Below are 19,061 nucleotides of genomic sequence, written 5' to 3' on the forward strand. Positions count from 1 at the left end.
TTCTTAACGGGAGTCCAGGTGGCCATCTCCACAAATGGACTTTTCAGAATCCTTGGGTGGCACCGTAGTCGGAAACCAATTCTGGTTATCGCTTCTCGGCCTTTTGGCTAAGATCAAGTGTAGTATCTGTTCTTATCAGTTTAATATCTGATACGTCCCCTATCTGGGGACCATATATTAAATGGATTTTTAGAACAGGGAGATGGAAAAAGAGCTTGCTCTGTCCACTCCACGCATTGACCTGGTATTGCAGTATCTCCAGGACCGGTGCACCCCTTCTTTAATGCAGTTTCTAAAATCAGAAAGAATTGAATTCAATGCTTTTTGTTCATTTTGCTTGTTTGTCGGATTTTGGGATGGACTCTTTGGCTTTGCTTTTCTTCTCCTCATTGGATTTTTCATGTTAAAAGTTGCAGAAGCCAGATGACAAGCTCATTTTGGTTCAACTTCAGCAACTGTGCATTGCATTGCCATGTAATGTAATGTAATGCAATGCTATCTATCTAGCTCTCCCTCTATACTTCCTTTTGGATAAACAGACATATTAGGCAAGCATTTTGGAGCTTTCACCTAAATAACTACAGGTGGTGAGATAAGCTGCACAATATAATTGACCTTTCAGTATATTGTTGCACACACACCATCTATTTAGCAAATGCCCTTGTTATCAACAGCAGCCTTTTAAACTCACCTGAGCTAACAGGTATGTGAGCTGGTTACTCTGCTGCGCTTAAAATTTCTTTTTTGGTTTGCTACAATGCCTTTTCTGAAACGTTGTCTCCCTCTGCTGGAACACTGACTTCTTTCATTTAATGCCTGCAGACTATAAAAGAGAAACCAACCCAAAAAGTTTGGTTGATTAGTCTGTGGCATTCTTTTAAACTGTTGCTTATGGAGGTCTCTGTGAGCTTCTCAGTGACATTCAGCCATCCAGGTATCCCGCCTGCAGTAGACGGAATGTGGCAATGGAACGCTGGCTGCGCGTGTCATAATAGGCTCTGAGCCTTTATATACCTGCGCACAGCAGCAGCCACCTTCAGTCTGCTGCTGGACAGCCAGCAGCAGCAGCAGCAGGAGAGGTAATTAATCAGCAACCCTCCTGCTAAGGGTAGACAGCTGCTCGTTCCACCCCCCCCCCCGCCTTAATTGGTTCTCCTCCCTTCCAACGGTGTTGAGGCGGGTGGGAACAGCCGGGGGTTGAGGGTACTGTGCTAAAAGAGGTGGAGTTATGCAGATCTAAAACGCGTGGATTGCAGCAGCAGCAAGCCGAAAAGTGCAGGCATGTGAGGGATCTAGAGGTTGACAGCATGTCTTCTTAACGGGAGTCCAGGTGGCCATCTCCACAAATGGACTTTTCAGAATCCTTGGGTGGCACCGTAGTCGGAAACCAATTCTGGTTATCGCTTCTCGGCCTTTTGGCTAAGATCAAGTGTAGTATCTGTTCTTATCAGTTTAATATCTGATACGTCCCCTATCTGGGGACCATATATTAAATGGATTTTTAGAACAGGGAGATGGAAAAAGAGCTTGCTCTGTCCACTCCACGCATTGACCTGGTATTGCAGTATCTCCAGGACCGGTGCACCCCTTCTTTAATGCAGTTTCTAAAATCAGAAAGAATTGAATTCAATGCTTTTTGTTCATTTTGCTTGTTTGTCGGATTTTGGGATGGACTCTTTGGCTTTGCTTTTCTTCTCCTCATTGGATTTTTCATGTTAAAAGTTGCAGAAGCCAGATGACAAGCTCATTTTGGTTCAACTTCAGCAACTGTGCATTGCATTGCCATGTAATGTAATGTAATGCAATGCTATCTATCTAGCTCTCCCTCTATACTTCCTTTTGGATAAACAGACATATTAGGCAAGCATTTTGGAGCTTTCACCTAAATAACTACAGGTGGTGAGATAAGCTGCACAATATAATTGACCTTTCAGTATATTGTTGCACACACACCATCTATTTAGCAAATGCCCTTGTTATCAACAGCAGCCTTTTAAACTCACCTGAGCTAACAGGTATGTGAGCTGGTTACTCTGCTGCGCTTAAAATTTCTTTTTTGGTTTGCTACAATGCCTTTTCTGAAACGTTGTCTCCCTCTGCTGGAACACTGACTTCTTTCATTTAATGCCTGCAGACTATAAAAGAGAAACCAACCCAAAAAGTTTGGTTGATTAGTCTGTGGCATTCTTTTAAACTGTTGCTTATGGAGGTCTCTGTGAGCTTCTCAGTGACATTCAGCCATCCAGGTATCCCGCCTGCAGTAGACGGAATGTGGCAATGGAACGCTGGCTGCGCGTGTCATAATAGGCTCTGAGCCTTTATATACCTGCGCACAGCAGCAGCCACCTTCAGTCTGCTGCTGGACAGCCAGCAGCAGCAGCAGCAGGAGAGGTAATTAATCAGCAACCCTCCTGCTAAGGGTAGACAGCTGCTCGTTCCACCCCCCCCCCCGCCTTAATTGGTTCTCCTCCCTTCCAACGGTGTTGAGGCGGGTGGGAACAGCCGGGGGTTGAGGGTACTGTGCTAAAAGAGGTGGAGTTATGCAGATCTAAAACGCGTGGATTGCAGCAGCAGCAAGCCGAAAAGTGCAGGCATGTGAGGGATCTAGAGGTTGACAGCATGTCTTCTTAACGGGAGTCCAGGTGGCCATCTCCACAAATGGACTTTTCAGAATCCTTGGGTGGCACCGTAGTCGGAAACCAATTCTGGTTATCGCTTCTCGGCCTTTTGGCTAAGATCAAGTGTAGTATCTGTTCTTATCAGTTTAATATCTGATACGTCCCCTATCTGGGGACCATATATTAAATGGATTTTTAGAACAGGGAGATGGAAAAAGAGCTTGCTCTGTCCACTCCACGCATTGACCTGGTATTGCAGTATCTCCAGGACCGGTGCACCCCTTCTTTAATGCAGTTTCTAAAATCAGAAAGAATTGAATTCAATGCTTTTTGTTCATTTTGCTTGTTTGTCGGATTTTGGGATGGACTCTTTGGCTTTGCTTTTCTTCTCCTCATTGGATTTTTCATGTTAAAAGTTGCAGAAGCCAGATGACAAGCTCATTTTGGTTCAACTTCAGCAACTGTGCATTGCATTGCCATGTAATGTAATGTAATGCAATGCTATCTATCTAGCTCTCCCTCTATACTTCCTTTTGGATAAACAGACATATTAGGCAAGCATTTTGGAGCTTTCACCTAAATAACTACAGGTGGTGAGATAAGCTGCACAATATAATTGACCTTTCAGTATATTGTTGCACACACACCATCTATTTAGCAAATGCCCTTGTTATCAACAGCAGCCTTTTAAACTCACCTGAGCTAACAGGTATGTGAGCTGGTTACTCTGCTGCGCTTAAAATTTCTTTTTTGGTTTGCTACAATGCCTTTTCTGAAACGTTGTCTCCCTCTGCTGGAACACTGACTTCTTTCATTTAATGCCTGCAGACTATAAAAGAGAAACCAACCCAAAAAGTTTGGTTGATTAGTCTGTGGCATTCTTTTAAACTGTTGCTTATGGCGGTCTCTGTGAGCTTCTCAGTGACATTCAGCCATCCAGGTATCCCGCCTGCAGTAGACGGAATGTGGCAATGGAACGCTGGCTGCGCGTGTCATAATAGGCTCTGAGCCTTTATATACCTGCGCACAGCAGCAGCCACCTTCAGTCTGCTGCTGGACAGCCAGCAGCAGCAGCAGCAGGAGAGGTAATTAATCAGCAACCCTCCTGCTAAGGGTAGACAGCTGCTCGTTCCACCCCCCCCCCGCCTTAATTGGTTCTCCTCCCTTCCAACGGTGTTGAGGCGGGTGGGAACAGCCGGGGGTTGAGGGTACTGTGCTAAAAGAGGTGGAGTTATGCAGATCTAAAACGCGTGGATTGCAGCAGCAGCAAGCCGAAAAGTGCAGGCATGTGAGGGATCTAGAGGTTGACAGCATGTCTTCTTAACGGGAGTCCAGGTGGCCATCTCCACAAATGGACTTTTCAGAATCCTTGGGTGGCACCGTAGTCGGAAACCAATTCTGGTTATCGCTTCTCGGCCTTTTGGCTAAGATCAAGTGCAGTATCTGTTCTTATCAGTTTAATATCTGATACGTCCCCTATCTGGGGACCATATATTAAATGGATTTTTAGAACAGGGAGATGGAAAAAGAGCTTGCTCTGTCCACTCCACGCATTGACCTGGTATTGCAGTATCTCCAGGACCGGTGCACCCCTTCTTTAATGCAGTTTCTAAAATCAGAAAGAATTGAATTCAATGCTTTTTGTTCATTTTGCTTGTTTGTCGGATTTTGGGATGGACTCTTTGGCTTTGCTTTTCTTCTCCTCATTGGATTTTTCATGTTAAAAGTTGCAGAAGCCAGATGACAAGCTCATTTTGGTTCAACTTCAGCAACTGTGCATTGCATTGCCATGTAATGTAATGTAATGCAATGCTATCTATCTAGCTCTCCCTCTATACTTCCTTTTGGATAAACAGACATATTAGGCAAGCATTTTGGAGCTTTCACCTAAATAACTACAGGTGGTGAGATAAGCTGCACTATATAATTGACCTTTCAGTATATTGTTGCACACACACCATCTATATAGCAAATGCCCTTGTTATCAACAGCAGCCTTTTAAACTCACCTGAGCTAACAGGTATGTGAGCTGGTTACTCTGCTGCGCTTAAAATTTCTTTTTTGGTTTGCTACAATGCCTTTTCTGAAACGTTGTCTCCCTCTGCTGGAACACTGACTTCTTTCATTTAATGCCTGCAGACTATAAAAGAGAAACCAACCCAAAAAGTTTGGTTGATTAGTCTGTGGCATTCTTTTAAACTGTTGCTTATGGCGGTCTCTGTGAGCTTCTCAGTGACATTCAGCCATCCAGGTATCCCGCCTGCAGTAGACGGAATGTGGCAATGGAACGCTGGCTGCGCGTGTCATAATAGGCTCTGAGCCTTTATATACCTGCGCACAGCAGCAGCCACCTTCAGTCTGCTGCTGGACAGCCAGCAGCAGCAGCAGCAGGAGAGGTAATTAATCAGCAACCCTCCTGCTAAGGGTAGACAGCTGCTCGTTCCACCCCCCCCCCCCCCGCCTTAATTGGTTCTCCTCCCTTCCAACGGTGTTGAGGCGGGTGGGAACAGCCGGGGGTTGAGGGTACTGTGCTAAAAGAGGTGGAGTTATGCAGATCTAAAACGCGTGGATTGCAGCAGCAGCAAGCCGAAAAGTGCAGGCATGTGAGGGATCTAGAGGTTGACAGCATGTCTTCTTAACGGGAGTCCAGGTGGCCATCTCCACAAATGGACTTTTCAGAATCCTTGGGTGGCACCGTAGTCGGAAACCAATTCTGGTTATCGCTTCTCGGCCTTTTGGCTAAGATCAAGTGTAGTATCTGTTCTTATCAGTTTAATATCTGATACGTCCCCTATCTGGGGACCATATATTAAATGGATTTTTAGAACAGGGAGATGGAAAAAGAGCTTGCTCTGTCCACTCCACGCATTGACCTGGTATTGCAGTATCTCCAGGACCGGTGCACCCCTTCTTTAATGCAGTTTCTAAAATCAGAAAGAATTGAATTCAATGCTTTTTGTTCATTTTGCTTGTTTGTCGGATTTTGGGATGGACTCTTTGGCTTTGCTTTTCTTCTCCTCATTGGATTTTTCATGTTAAAAGTTGCAGAAGCCAGATGACAAGCTCATTTTGGTTCAACTTCAGCAACTGTGCATTGCATTGCCATGTAATGTAATGTAATGCAATGCTATCTATCTAGCTCTCCCTCTATACTTCCTTTTGGATAAACAGACATATTAGGCAAGCATTTTGGAGCTTTCACCTAAATAACTACAGGTGGTGAGATAAGCTGCACAATATAATTGACCTTTCAGTATATTGTTGCACACACACCATCTATTTAGCAAATGCCCTTGTTATCAACAGCAGCCTTTTAAACTCACCTGAGCTAACAGGTATGTGAGCTGGTTACTCTGCTGCGCTTAAAATTTCTTTTTTGGTTTGCTACAATGCCTTTTCTGAAACGTTGTCTCCCTCTGCTGGAACACTGACTTCTTTCATTTAATGCCTGCAGACTATAAAAGAGAAACCAACCCAAAAAGTTTGGTTGATTAGTCTGTGGCATTCTTTTAAACTGTTGCTTATGGCGGTCTCTGTGAGCTTCTCAGTGACATTCAGCCATCCAGGTATCCCGCCTGCAGTAGACGGAATGTGGCAATGGAACGCTGGCTGCGCATGTCATAATAGGCTCTGAGCCTTTATATACCTGCGCACAGCAGCAGCCACCTTCAGTCTGCTGCTGGACAGCCAGCAGCAGCAGCAGGAGAGGTAATTAATCAGCAACCCTCCTGCTAAGGGTAGACAGCTGCTCGTTCCACCCCCCCCCCGCCTTAATTGGTTCTCCTCCCTTCCAACGGTGTTGAGGCGGGTGGGAACAGCCGGGGGTTGAGGGTACTGTGCTAAAAGAGGTGGAGTTATGCAGATCTAAAACGCGTGGATTGCAGCAGCAGCAAGCCGAAAAGTGCAGGCATGTGAGGGATCTAGAGGTTGACAGCATGTCTTCTTAACGGGAGTCCAGGTGGCCATCTCCACAAATGGACTTTTCAGAATCCTTGGGTGGCACCGTAGTCGGAAACCAATTCTGGTTATCGCTTCTCGGCCTTTTGGCTAAGATCAAGTGTAGTATCTTTCGAAAAGGCGGTTTTGGATGTTGGCCGCCCTAGTAGATTGATACATTATGCACACTGGGGTTTAGGCGCTTGTTAGTACGCCAGGTGGCTAATATAGTCATCTGGTGGAAAGCATGGCCCCCCAGGATCGACGCCATTGGGCCGGGGAAGATCGAAAGCCCGAAGTGTGAAGTGCCCCAGGAGTGGTGACCCTGGGGTGCCTTAACTCACTGGGATTGGGAACCCCACTTGAGTTTATGGCACATTTGCACAAGCACTTCAAATTTTCTTTCTTCGCACACACCCTTATTCCGGGCCTTCTGGCCTTAGGATGGGGAATTTTTCAATTCCCGGTCGAAGGTCCGGGCAGTATTATACTGTGAAACCTTCACTATTTATTTAATTTCTTTGTCACTGTGTGTCCACTTATTCACGTGTGTCACGTCCTACTAGGATTTTGTCGGGATGCGGTTCCCTTACGGGTTCCTCTCTTGGCAGGTCTAGGGGGGGAGTGTGTGGCCATCAGGTTCCGCTCCCCCCTGAACCCCCCTGGCTCTCCTCTTTCGGGAGGAGAGCGTTGTTGGCTCCCCTCTTCCGGGAGGGGAGCACAGTCTTTGGCTCCCAGTGCCTTGCTCCGGTGAGAACTCGGGCAGGTGCTGGGGGTAAGATTGGGTCGCCTCTGGCTTCGGCTGGAGGTGGCTTTTTGTCCCTGTTCCTCGCTGTGGCCTTTTGGCTCGGAGGGACGGGGAATGGTTTGGGGGACCCTTCTCCTTTTGGAGAGGGTTTCAAGAAGACCAGCATCCTAGTGCACTTTTTTTGTGGCACTTGTCACTTTTTTAAGCGCACTCGGGTTTTGTACACGAATTCGGGCTTTCGATAAAAAAAAAAAAAAAAATCTGTTCTTATCAGTTTAATATCTGATACATCCCCTATCTGGGGACCATATATTAAATGGATTTTTAGAACAGGGAGATGGAAAAAGAGCTTGCTCTGTCCACTCCACGCATTGACCTGGTATTGCAGTATCTCCAGGACCGGTGCACCCCTTCTTTAATGCAGTTTCTAAAATCAGAAAGAATTGAATTCAATGCTTTTTGTTCATTTTGCTTGTTTGTCGGATTTTGGGATGGACTCTTTGGCTTTGCTTTTCTTCTCCTCATTGGATTTTTCATGTTAAAAGTTGCAGAAGCCAGATGACAAGCTCATTTTGGTTCAACTTCAGCAACTGTGCATTGCATTGCCATGTAATGTAATGTAATGCAATCCTATCTATCTAGCTCTCCCTCTATACTTCCTTTTGGATAAACAGACATATTAGGCAAGCATTTTGGAGCTTTCACCTAAATAACTACAGGTGGTGAGATAAGCTGCACAATATAATTGACCTTTCAGTATATTGTTGCACACACACCATCTATTTAGCAAATGCCCTTGTTATCAACAGCAGCCTTTTAAACTCACCTGAGCTAACAGGTATGTGAGCTGGTTACTCTGCTGCGCTTAAAATTTCTTTTTTGGTTTGCTACAATGCCTTTTCTGAAACGTTGTCTCCCTCTGCTGGAACACTGACTTCTTTCATTTAATGCCTGCAGACTATAAAAGAGAAACCAACCCAAAAAGTTTGGTTGATTAGTCTGTGGCATTCTTTTAAACTGTTGCTTATGGCAGTCTCTGTGAGCTTCTCAGTGACATTCAGCCATCCAGGTATCCCGCCTGCAGTAGACGGAATGTGGCAATGGAACGCTGGCTGCGCGTGTCATAATAGGCTCTGAGCCTTTATATACCTGCGCACAGCAGCAGCCACCTTCAGTCTGCTGCTGGACAGCCAGCAGCAGCAGCAGCAGGAGAGGTAATTAATCAGCAACCCTCCTGCTAAGGGTAGACAGCTGCTCGTTCCACCCCCCCCCCGCCTTAATTGGTTCTCCTCCCTTCCAACGGTGTTGAGGCGGGTGGGAACAGCCGGGGGTTGAGGGTACTGTGCTAAAAGAGGTGGAGTTATGCAGATCTAAAACGCGTGGATTGCAGCAGCAGCAAGCCGAAAAGTGCAGGCATGTGAGGGATCTAGAGGTTGACAGCATGTCTTCTTAACGGGAGTCCAGGTGGCCATCTCCACAAATGGACTTTTCAGAATCCTTGGGTGGCACCGTAGTCGGAAACCAATTCTGGTTATCGCTTCTCGGCCTTTTGGCTAAGATCAAGTGTAGTATCTGTTCTTATCAGTTTAATATCTGATACGTCCCCTATCTGGGGACCATATATTAAATGGATTTTTAGAACAGGGAGATGGAAAAAGAGCTTGCTCTGTCCACTCCACGCATTGACCTGGTATTGCAGTATCTCCAGGACCGGTGCACCCCTTCTTTAATGCAGTTTCTAAAATCAGAAAGAATTGAATTCAATGCTTTTTGTTCATTTTGCTTGTTTGTCGGATTTTGGGATGGACTCTTTGGCTTTGCTTTTCTTCTCCTCATTGGATTTTTCATGTTAAAAGTTGCAGAAGCCAGATGACAAGCTCATTTTGGTTCAACTTCAGCAACTGTGCATTGCATTGCCATGTAATGTAATGTAATGCAATGCTATCTATCTAGCTCTCCCTCTATACTTCCTTTTGGATAAACAGACATATTAGGCAAGCATTTTGGAGCTTTCACCTAAATAACTACAGGTGGTGAGATAAGCTGCACAATATAATTGACCTTTCAGTATATTGTTGCACACACACCATCTATTTAGCAAATGCCCTTGTTATCAACAGCAGCCTTTTAAACTCACCTGAGCTAACAGGTATGTGAGCTGGTTACTCTGCTGCGCTTAAAATTTCTTTTTTGGTTTGCTACAATGCCTTTTCTGAAACGTTGTCTCCCTCTGCTGGAACACTGACTTCTTTCATTTAATGCCTGCAGACTATAAAAGAGAAACCAACCCAAAAAGTTTGGATGATTAGTCTGTGGCATTCTTTTAAACTGTTGCTTATGGCGGTCTCTGTGAGCTTCTCAGTGACATTCAGCCATCCAGGTATCCCGCCTGCAGTAGACGGAATGTGGCAATGGAACGCTGGCTGCGCGTGTCATAATAGGCTCTGAGCCTTTATATACCTGCGCACAGCAGCAGCCACCTTCAGTCTGCTGCTGGACAGCCAGCAGCAGCAGCAGCAGGAGAGGTAATTAATCAGCAACCCTCCTGCTAAGGGTAGACAGCTGCTCGTTCCACCCCCCCCCCCCGCCTTAATTGGTTCTCCTCCCTTCCAACGGTGTTGAGGCGGGTGGGAACAGCCGGGGGTTGAGGGTACTGTGCTAAAAGAGGTGGAGTTATGCAGATGTAAAACGCGTGGATTGCAGCAGCAGCAAGCCGAAAAGTGCAGGCATGTGAGGGATCTAGAGGTTGACAGCATGTCTTCTTAACGGGAGTCCAGGTGGCCATCTCCACAAATGGACTTTTCAGAATCCTTGGGTGGCACCGTAGTCGGAAACCAATTCTGGTTATCGCTTCTCGGCCTTTTGGCTAAGATCAAGTGTAGTATCTGTTCTTATCAGTTTAATATCTGATACGTCCTCTATCTGGGGACCATATATTAAATGGATTTTTAGAACAGGGAGATGGAAAAAGAGCTTGCTCTGTCCACTCCACGCATTGACCTGGTATTGCAGTATCTCCAGGACCGGTGCACCCCTTCTTTAATGCAGTTTCTAAAATCAGAAAGAATTGAATTCAATGCTTTTTGTTCATTTTGCTTGTTTGTCGGATTTTGGGATGGACTCTTTGGCTTTGCTTTTCTTCTCCTCATTGGATTTTTCATGTTAAAAGTTGCAGAAGCCAGATGACAAGCTCATTTTGGTTCAACTTCAGCAACTGTGCATTGCATTGCCATGTAATGTAATGTAATGCAATGCTATCTATCTAGCTCTCCCTCTATACTTCCTTTTGGATAAACAGACATATTAGGCAAGCATTTTGGAGCTTTCACCTAAATAACTACAGGTGGTGAGATAAGCTGCACAATATAATTGACCTTTCAGTATATTGTTGCACACACACCATCTATTTAGCAAATGCCCTTGTTATCAACAGCAGCCTTTTAAACTCACCTGAGCTAACAGGTATGTGAGCTGGTTACTCTGCTGCGCTTAAAATTTCTTTTTTGGTTTGCTACAATGCCTTTTCTGAAACGTTGTCTCCCTCTGCTGGAACACTGACTTCTTTCATTTAATGCCTGCAGACTATAAAAGAGAAACCAACCCAAAAAGTTTGGTTGATTAGTCTGTGGCATTCTTTTAAACTGTTGCTTATGGCGGTCTCTGTGAGCTTCTCAGTGACATTCAGCCATCCAGGTATCCCGCCTGCAGTAGACGGAATGTGGCAATGGAACGCTGGCTGCGCGTGTCATAATAGGCTCTGAGCCTTTATATACCTGCGCACAGCAGCAGCCACCTTCAGTCTGCTGCTGGACAGCCAGCAGCAGCAGCAGCAGGAGAGGTAATTAATCAGCAACCCTCCTGCTAAGGGTAGACAGCTGCTCGTTCCACCCCCCCCCGCCTTAATTGGTTCTCCTCCCTTCCAACGGTGTTGAGGCGGGTGGGAACAGCCGGGGGTTGAGGGTACTGTGCTAAAAGAGGTGGAGTTATGCAGATCTAAAACGCGTGGATTGCAGCAGCAGCAAGCCGAAAAGTGCAGGCATGTGAGGGATCTAGAGGTTGACAGCATGTCTTCTTAACGGGAGTCCAGGTGGCCATCTCCACAAATGGACTTTTCAGAATCCTTGGGTGGCACCGTAGTCGGAAACCAATTCTGGTTATCGCTTCTCGGCCTTTTGGCTAAGATCAAGTGTAGTATCTGTTCTTATCAGTTTAATATCTGATACGTCCCCTATCTGGGGACCATATATTAAATGGATTTTTAGAACAGGGAGATGGAAAAAGAGCTTGCTCTGTCCACTCCACGCATTGACCTGGTATTGCAGTATCTCCAGGACCGGTGCACCCCTTCTTTAATGCAGTTTCTAAAATCAGAAAGAATTGAATTCAATGCTTTTTGTTCATTTTGCTTGTTTGTCGGATTTTGGGATGGACTCTTTGGCTTTGCTTTTCTTCTCCTCATTGGATTTTTCATGTTAAAAGTTGCAGAAGCCAGATGACAAGCTCATTTTGGTTCAACTTCAGCAACTGTGCATTGCATTGCCATGTAATGTAATGTAATGCAATGCTATCTATCTAGCTCTCCCTCTATACTTCGTTTTGGATAAACAGACATATTAGGCAAGCATTTTGGAGCTTTCACCTAAATAACTACAGGTGGTGAGATAAGCTGCACAATATAATTGACCTTTCAGTATATTGTTGCACACACACCATCTATTTAGCAAATGCCCTTGTTATCAACAGCAGCCTTTTAAACTCACCTGAGCTAACAGGTATGTGAGCTGGTTACTCTGCTGTGCTTAAAATTTCTTTTTTGGTTTGCTACAATGCCTTTTCTGAAACGTTGTCTCCCTCTGCTGGAACACTGACTTCTTTCATTTAATGCCTGCAGACTATAAAAGAGAAACCAACCCAAAAAGTTTGGTTGATTAGTCTGTGGCATTCTTTTAAACTGTTGCTTATGGCGGTCTCTGTGAGCTTCTCAGTGACATTCAGCCATCCAGGTATCCCGCCTGCAGTAGACGGAATGTGGCAATGGAACGCTGGCTGCGCGTGTCATAATAGGCTCTGAGCCTTTATATACCTGCGCACAGCAGCAGCCACCTTCAGTCTGCTGCTGGACAGCCAGCAGCAGCAGCAGCAGGAGAGGTAATTAATCAGCAACCCTCCTGCTAAGGGTAGACAGCTGCTCGTTCCACCCCCCCCCCGCCTTAATTGGTTCTCCTCCCTTCCAACGGTGTTGAGGCGGGTGGGAACAGCCGGGGGTTGAGGGTACTGTGCTAAAAGAGGTGGAGTTATGCAGATCTAAAACGCGTGGATTGCAGCAGCAGCAAGCCGAAAAGTGCAGGCATGTGAGGGATCTAGAGGTTGACAGCATGTCTTCTTAACGGGAGTCCAGGTGGCCATCTCCACAAATGGACTTTTCAGAATCCTTGGGTGGCACCGTAGTCGGAAACCAATTCTGGTTATCGCTTCTCGGCCTTTTGGCTAAGATCAAGTGTAGTATCTGTTCTTATCAGTTTAATATCTGATACGTCCCCTATCTGGGGACCATATATTAAATGGATTTTTAGAACAGGGAGATGGAAAAAGAGCTTGCTCTGTCCACTCCACGCATTGACCTGGTATTGCAGTATCTCCAGGACCGGTGCACCCCTTCTTTAATGCAGTTTCTAAAATCAGAAAGAATTGAATTCAATGCTTTTTGTTCATTTTGCTTGTTTGTCGGATTTTGGGATGGACTCTTTGGCTTTGCTTTTCTTCTCCTCATTGGATTTTTCATGTTAAAAGTTGCAGAAGCCAGATGACAAGCTCATTTTGGTTCAACTTCAGCAACTGTGCATTGCATTGCCATGTAATGTAATGTAATGCAATGCTATCTATCTAGCTCTCCCTCTATACTTCCTTTTGGATAAACAGACATATTAGGCAAGCATTTTGGAGCTTTCACCTAAATAACTACAGGTGGTGAGATAAGCTGCACAATATAATTGACCTTTCAGTATATTGTTGCACACACACCATCTATTTAGCAAATGCCCTTGTTATCAACAGCAGCCTTTTAAACTCACCTGAGCTAACAGGTATGTGAGCTGGTTACTCTGCTGCGCTTAAAATTTCTTTTTTGGTTTGCTACAATGCCTTTTCTGAAACGTTGTCTCCCTCTGCTGGAACACTGACTTCTTTCATTTAATGCCTGCAGGCTATAAAAGAGAAACCAACCCAAAAAGTTTGGTTGATTAGTCTGTGGCATTCTTTTAAACTGTTGCTTATGGCGGTCTCTGTGAGCTTCTCAGTGACATTCAGCCATCCAGGTATCCCGCCTGCAGTAGACGGAATGTGGCAATGGAACGCTGGCTGCGCGTGTCATAATAGGCTCTGAGCCTTTATATACCTGCGCACAGCAGCAGCCACCTTCAGTCTGCTGCTGGACAGCCAGCAGCAGCAGCAGCAGGAGAGGTAATTAATCAGCAACCCTCCTGCTAAGGGTAGACAGCTGCTCGTTCCACCCCCCCCCCCGCCTTAATTGGTTCTCCTCCCTTCCAACGGTGTTGAGGCGGGTGGGAACAGCCGGGGGTTGAGGGTACTGTGCTAAAAGAGGTGGAGTTATGCAGATCTAAAACGCGTGGATTGCAGCAGCAGCAAGCCGAAAAGTGCAGGCATGTGAGGGATCTAGAGGTTGACAGCATGTCTTCTTAACGGGAGTCCAGGTGGCCATCTCCACAAATGGACTTTTCAGAATCCTTGGGTGGCACCGTAGTCGGAAACCAATTCTGGTTATCGCTTCTCGGCCTTTTGGCTAAGATCAAGTGTAGTATCTGTTCTTATCAGTTTAATATCTGATACGTCCCCTATCTGGGGACCATATATTAAATGGATTTTTAGAACAGGGAGATGGAAAAAGAGCTTGCTCTGTCCACTCCACGCATTGACCTGGTATTGCAGTATCTCCAGGACCGGTGCACCCCTTCTTTAATGCAGTTTCTAAAATCAGAAAGAATTGAATTCAATGCTTTTTGTTCATTTTGCTTGTTTGTCGGATTTTGGGATGGACTCTTTGGCTTTGCTTTTCTTCTCCTCATTGGATTTTTCATGTTAAAAGTTGCAGAAGCCAGATGACAAGCTCATTTTGGTTCAACTTCAGCAACTGTGCATTGCATTGCCATGTAATGTAATGTAATGCAATGCTATCTATCTAGCTCTCCCTCTATACTTCCTTTTGGATAAACAGACATATTAGGCAAGCATTTTGGAGCTTTCACCTAAATAACTACAGGTGGTGAGATAAGCTGCACAATATAATTGACCTTTCAGTATATTGCTGCACACACACCATCTATTTAGCAAATGCCCTTGTTATCAACAGCAGCCTTTTAAACTCACCTGAGCTAACAGGTATGTGAGCTGGTTACTCTGCTGCGCTTAAAATTTCTTTTTTGGTTTGCTACAATGCCTTTTCTGAAACGTTGTCTCCCTCTGCTGGAACACTGACTTCTTTCATTTAATGCCTGCAGACTATAAAAGAGAAACCAACCCAAAAAGTTTGGTTGATTAGTCTGTGGCATTCTTTTAAACTGTTGCTTATGGCGGTCTCTGTGAGCTTCTCAGTGACATTCAGCCATCCAGGTATCCCGCCTGCAGTAGACGGAATGTGGCAATGGAACGCTGGCTGCGCGTGTCATAATAGGCTCTGAGCCTTTATATACCTGCGCACAGCAGCAGCCACCTTCAGTCTGCTGCTGGACAGCCAGCAGCAGCAGCAGCAGGAGAGGTAATTAATCAGCAACCCTCCTGCTAAGGGTAGACAGCTGCTCGTTCCACCCCCCCCCCGCCTTAATTGGTTCTCCTCCCTTCCAACGGTGTTGAGGCGGGTGGGAACAGCCGGGGGTTGAGGGTACTGTGCTAAAAGAGGTGGAGTTATGCAGATCTAAAACGCGTGGATTGCAGCAGCAGCAAGCCGAAAAGTGCAGGCATGTGAGGGATCTAGAGGTTGACAGCATGTCTTCTTAACGGGAGTCCAGGTGGCCATCTCCACAAATGGACTTTTCAGAATCCTTGGGTGGCACCGTAGTCGGAAACCAATTCTGGTTATCGCTTCTCGGCCTTTTGGCTCAGATCAAGTGTCTGGACATCAGGTTCCTTGAGTGCTAGCCCTCGGCCTTCCAGCATCGCCACTCCGGTGGCTTAAGCTGGATGCTGCTATAGGGGGAGAGTGAGGAGGAAACGGGAAGGCGATTTCCGTGGCTGACTATGGGAGTCAAGCTGAAATTTTCTGGGACCGGGGACCCCCGGGTCAAGAATGGATTTCGTATTGAGATTTCCGAGGAGAAGAAGGGACATTTTTCCATGTCCTACCTGGTGAATGCCATCTTCTATGAAGCATTGAAGATTAAGAATTCGGACATTCTTTGCCTGCAGGAATTTAGAAGTCATGGAAGGTATGTGCTGGTTCTTTCTACTATGGCTGCTTGCCAAAATCTTTATAGAACCTTGAAAGGCCATACTGAGAACTCCCTCCTAGATGGACTCACTTTTACTGTCCTCTATTCAAAGGGGGATGTTCCTGTGGTTGTGTTTATGCACAATCCCTTTATCCCCCAGGAGGACATTACTGTATTCTTGAGGAGGCATTGTACTTATGTGCATTTTTCCCACAAGATCTCGAATGAAGAAGGCTTGTGGACTGGCAAATACAAGTACTTTGTTCGTTTTGCTACAGACCCCGAGGGGCCAGGGGGCATACATTATCCTCCTATGAGTTTCTCTATTGGGAGAGACACTGGTTTCTTGTACTTTCCTGATGCTCCTTTTTTCTGCAGAAGATGTAACAAGTATGGTCATGTCCAGGAGTCCTGCAGGTATCCGCCAACCTGCAGGAAGTGTAACACGTCTGGTCATATGGCGAAAGACTGCAAGAACCAGGTAAAGTGTGATGCTTGTGGTGAGGAGGGGCATGTTCTTAGGCAGTGTCAAGCTAGAACCACTCCTAAGTCTTTTGCTCAAGTGGTCGCGGAGGGGCCTGCTGTTCCTTCGACTTCTACTAGGGTTCCACAAGGTCCCCTTCCGGATGTCGGGGAGGCAATTGCTCCCCAAGAGGAAGAGGATGGCACTCAGATGGACGACATATTTGAAGATGCCCAGCTTCAGCCTCCTGCGTCATGAGGCTTTGACATGGTGATTCCAGAGGTGATGTCACCTTTCCCTCCCCAGTTTGGTGTCCGTGGAGAGGGGGAAATGGACTTGTCCAATTCTCCTGTCATATCTTGGTGCAATACTGCTTCAGAGGAGATCGGGGGCGGTGGCCAAGGGGACTTGTCTGCTGTCCGTTTCTCTGATGAGGAGGATCCTGATGTGGTCAAGAAGAAGCCAAGGACTGAGTGTTCATCCATTGCTGCCGTGTGTGATAGCCCGGTGGACTCTCGTGCTTACCCATCAGATGTATTTTCTCCTGACATTGTTACATTTGGCATTCAGCCAGATGGTAATAGCTTTGCTTTGCTTGATGAAGGTTGAGTTGATGTTTTCTTTCTTTTTTTTTCAGGTTATGTGTGATCCCCTTTAGTTATGCCGCATCATTCTGGATGGGACATTGTGTCCCTTAATGTTAGGCAAATTAGATCTGTTACCCGAAGAACAACAGTTCTGGATTATCTAAAGGGTTTGAGTGCAGATGTCTATTGTCTACAAGAGTGTGGGATTACTGAATCTCCAGGGGATAAGGACTGGCCTTATGGCCAGTATGTTTGGTCGGGGTCCAGCTTTAACAAAAATGATGGTGTGGGGATTTTAGTTGGTAATAAGAATATTACTATTGATAGTTACACGGTTGTGGAGGTGGGTCGCTGCATTATTGTTTTTTGAGTTATAGGGGGTGGAAGAATGATTAATTTATATTGTCCTACTAAAAAAGAGGAGCGGCTTGCTCTTCTTGAGAAATTGAGTTTTTTTCTCCCTGGAAAAATTCCTACAGTTTTTGTTGGTGACTGTAATTGTGTCACAGAAGGTAATGTGGACATTACAGGAAAAAAGTTATCTCAACTTATTTCTGATTTTTCTTTCTTAGACGCTGCAATACTTGAGTATGGCATTCCACCACCGCCTACATATTATGCTGACCGTGGTAATATTTCATCGAGGATAGATAGGATGTTATTTTCCAAAAATATGGTTTGTTCAAGTTATGTTCAACATAAGGTACCTTTTTCTGATCATGAGTGTTTGCGTGGAGTTTTTAGTGCGAATGGGGACATGGTGTTTGGGGGTGGGGTTTGGAAATTGAATACGAGGTTGTTGGAGGATGAGGAGGTGATGAGTGAGTTGGAGAAAAGGTATGCAAGTTGGAGGTGGCGTAAGCGTGATTTTGGTAGTGCGCTTGAATGGTGGGATTGGGTGAAATTACAGTTAAAAACTTTCTTTAAAAAATGGGGCTACAAAAAAGCTGCCAGATATCGTAATAGATTTAATGACTTAAGTAGACGGATTGATTGGTTGCGTGGGTGTGTTAGGAAAGGAATGGATATGTCTGATCAGCTTGAGGTTGCTAAGAATGAGTTAAAATGTCTTCTGGATGAAAAAGGTAAAGAGATTATTTACCGTACCAAGTTAGAGCATTTGGAAAAGAATGAAAAGTGCACCAGGTACTTTTTTAAAAAAATGAATGGAAGGAAGTTGGATTTGAGTGAAGTGGTAGGTGAAGATGGATCTAGTGTGGTTGGGAAGAATGTGTTGAATGAGGTGAATGGCTTCTATAGTAAGTTGTACGATGAGAAATGGATTGATCCTGGACTTGTGTCGCATGTATTGAGTGGTATGGAGAAGAGACTTGGTTCGGATGAATGTGATGCTTTGTGTGCGGATGTTATTTTGGATGAGGTGAGGAATGTTGTTATGAGTGCTAAAAAGAATAAGACGCCTGGGAAGGATGGGTTGCCTGTGGAGCTGTATGTGAAAGCTTGGGAGTTTTTGGGTAAGGACTTGACTGAGGTTTGTAGGTATATGTGGATGAATGGTGTTTTGTGTGACAGTATGAAAGAGGGTATAGTGGTTCTTGTGTTTAAGAAGGGTGAGAAAAAGCGTTTGGAGAACTGGAGACCCATATCATTGCTTAACGCTGATTATAAGGTCTACAGTAAATTGTTAGCAAATCGTATGCGTGAGGTGATTGGTAGGGTTGTGGAGGATGACCAAGTGTGTGCCGTGCCTGGTCGGAGTATAAGTGATAATTTGTTATTGTTAAGGGATATGCTTGGGGATTGTAAGACTAGAAAGCAGAAGTGTATGGTGTTAGCAATTGATTTCGAAAAGGCTTTTGATAGAGTTTCGCATGTGTTTCTGTTTAAAGTATTGGAGAGGATGGGTTTCCCTAGGGTTTTTCTGAATGGAGTTAAGTCTTTATATGATTATGTGTCAAGTGAGTTTTTAGTGAATGGATGGTTGTCTGACAAAGTGATGATTAGGTCTGGTGTAAGACAGGGATGCCCTATGTCCCCTGTCTTGTTTGTATGTGTGATTGAGCCTTTGCTGTGTTTAGTGAGACGTGAGAAAATGATGAGAGGATTGTTAGTGCCTGGGAGTGGTGGTAAGCATGTGAAGGTGTTAGGTTACATGGATGATGTTGTGATGGTGAGTGAAAGTATGGCTTCAATGAGTAGGGTGAGGTTGCTTTTGGATTTTTTCTGTGGTGCATCAGGTTTTAGAGTTAACTGGACTAAGTGTAGTTTCAAATGCTTTGGAGATGACAGTATTCGTATGGAAGGTGT

The 19,061-nt window shown here is 45.2% G+C and overlaps 11 non-coding genes and 1 pseudogene across 11 annotated transcripts; all 12 read left to right on the plus strand.

The window, feature by feature from the left end:
- The first annotated feature begins 87 nt into the window (after nucleotides 1-87).
- LOC141213419 (U2 spliceosomal RNA) lies at nucleotides 88-278 on the plus strand. Its single transcript, XR_012282919.1, has one exon. It is a non-coding gene; the product is annotated as a U2 spliceosomal RNA (small nuclear RNA).
- A 1,121-nt stretch (nucleotides 279-1,399) lies between these two features.
- On the plus strand, nucleotides 1,400-1,590 carry LOC141213420 (U2 spliceosomal RNA). Its single transcript, XR_012282920.1, has one exon. It is a non-coding gene; the product is annotated as a U2 spliceosomal RNA (small nuclear RNA).
- A 1,121-nt stretch (nucleotides 1,591-2,711) lies between these two features.
- LOC141213421 (U2 spliceosomal RNA) lies at nucleotides 2,712-2,902 on the plus strand. Its single transcript, XR_012282921.1, has one exon. It is a non-coding gene; the product is annotated as a U2 spliceosomal RNA (small nuclear RNA).
- A 1,120-nt stretch (nucleotides 2,903-4,022) lies between these two features.
- Nucleotides 4,023-4,213, plus strand: LOC141213477 (U2 spliceosomal RNA). Its single transcript, XR_012282977.1, has one exon. It is a non-coding gene; the product is annotated as a U2 spliceosomal RNA (small nuclear RNA).
- A 1,124-nt stretch (nucleotides 4,214-5,337) lies between these two features.
- Nucleotides 5,338-5,528, plus strand: LOC141213423 (U2 spliceosomal RNA). The gene has a single exon (XR_012282923.1). It is a non-coding gene; the product is annotated as a U2 spliceosomal RNA (small nuclear RNA).
- A 1,117-nt stretch (nucleotides 5,529-6,645) lies between these two features.
- LOC141213559 (U2 spliceosomal RNA) lies at nucleotides 6,646-6,737 on the plus strand (annotated as a pseudogene).
- A 794-nt stretch (nucleotides 6,738-7,531) lies between these two features.
- Nucleotides 7,532-7,715, plus strand: LOC141213536 (U2 spliceosomal RNA). The gene has a single exon (XR_012283031.1). It is a non-coding gene; the product is annotated as a U2 spliceosomal RNA (small nuclear RNA).
- A 1,120-nt stretch (nucleotides 7,716-8,835) lies between these two features.
- LOC141213424 (U2 spliceosomal RNA) lies at nucleotides 8,836-9,026 on the plus strand. The gene has a single exon (XR_012282924.1). It is a non-coding gene; the product is annotated as a U2 spliceosomal RNA (small nuclear RNA).
- A 1,122-nt stretch (nucleotides 9,027-10,148) lies between these two features.
- On the plus strand, nucleotides 10,149-10,339 carry LOC141213454 (U2 spliceosomal RNA). Its single transcript, XR_012282956.1, has one exon. It is a non-coding gene; the product is annotated as a U2 spliceosomal RNA (small nuclear RNA).
- Nucleotides 10,340-11,458: 1,119 nt separating this feature from the next.
- On the plus strand, nucleotides 11,459-11,649 carry LOC141213425 (U2 spliceosomal RNA). Its single transcript, XR_012282925.1, has one exon. It is a non-coding gene; the product is annotated as a U2 spliceosomal RNA (small nuclear RNA).
- Nucleotides 11,650-12,769: 1,120 nt separating this feature from the next.
- LOC141213426 (U2 spliceosomal RNA) lies at nucleotides 12,770-12,960 on the plus strand. The gene has a single exon (XR_012282926.1). It is a non-coding gene; the product is annotated as a U2 spliceosomal RNA (small nuclear RNA).
- Nucleotides 12,961-14,081: 1,121 nt separating this feature from the next.
- Nucleotides 14,082-14,272, plus strand: LOC141213427 (U2 spliceosomal RNA). Its single transcript, XR_012282927.1, has one exon. It is a non-coding gene; the product is annotated as a U2 spliceosomal RNA (small nuclear RNA).
- The last annotated feature ends 4,789 nt before the right edge of the window (nucleotides 14,273-19,061 follow it).

The sequence above is a fragment of the Phyllobates terribilis genome, unplaced genomic scaffold (genome assembly GCF_046119375.1).
Source record: "Phyllobates terribilis strain yellow unplaced genomic scaffold, ASM4611937v1 Scaffold_196__1_contigs__length_3587587, whole genome shotgun sequence".
In the NCBI taxonomy this organism is placed as follows: domain Eukaryota; kingdom Metazoa; phylum Chordata; class Amphibia; order Anura; family Dendrobatidae; genus Phyllobates; species Phyllobates terribilis.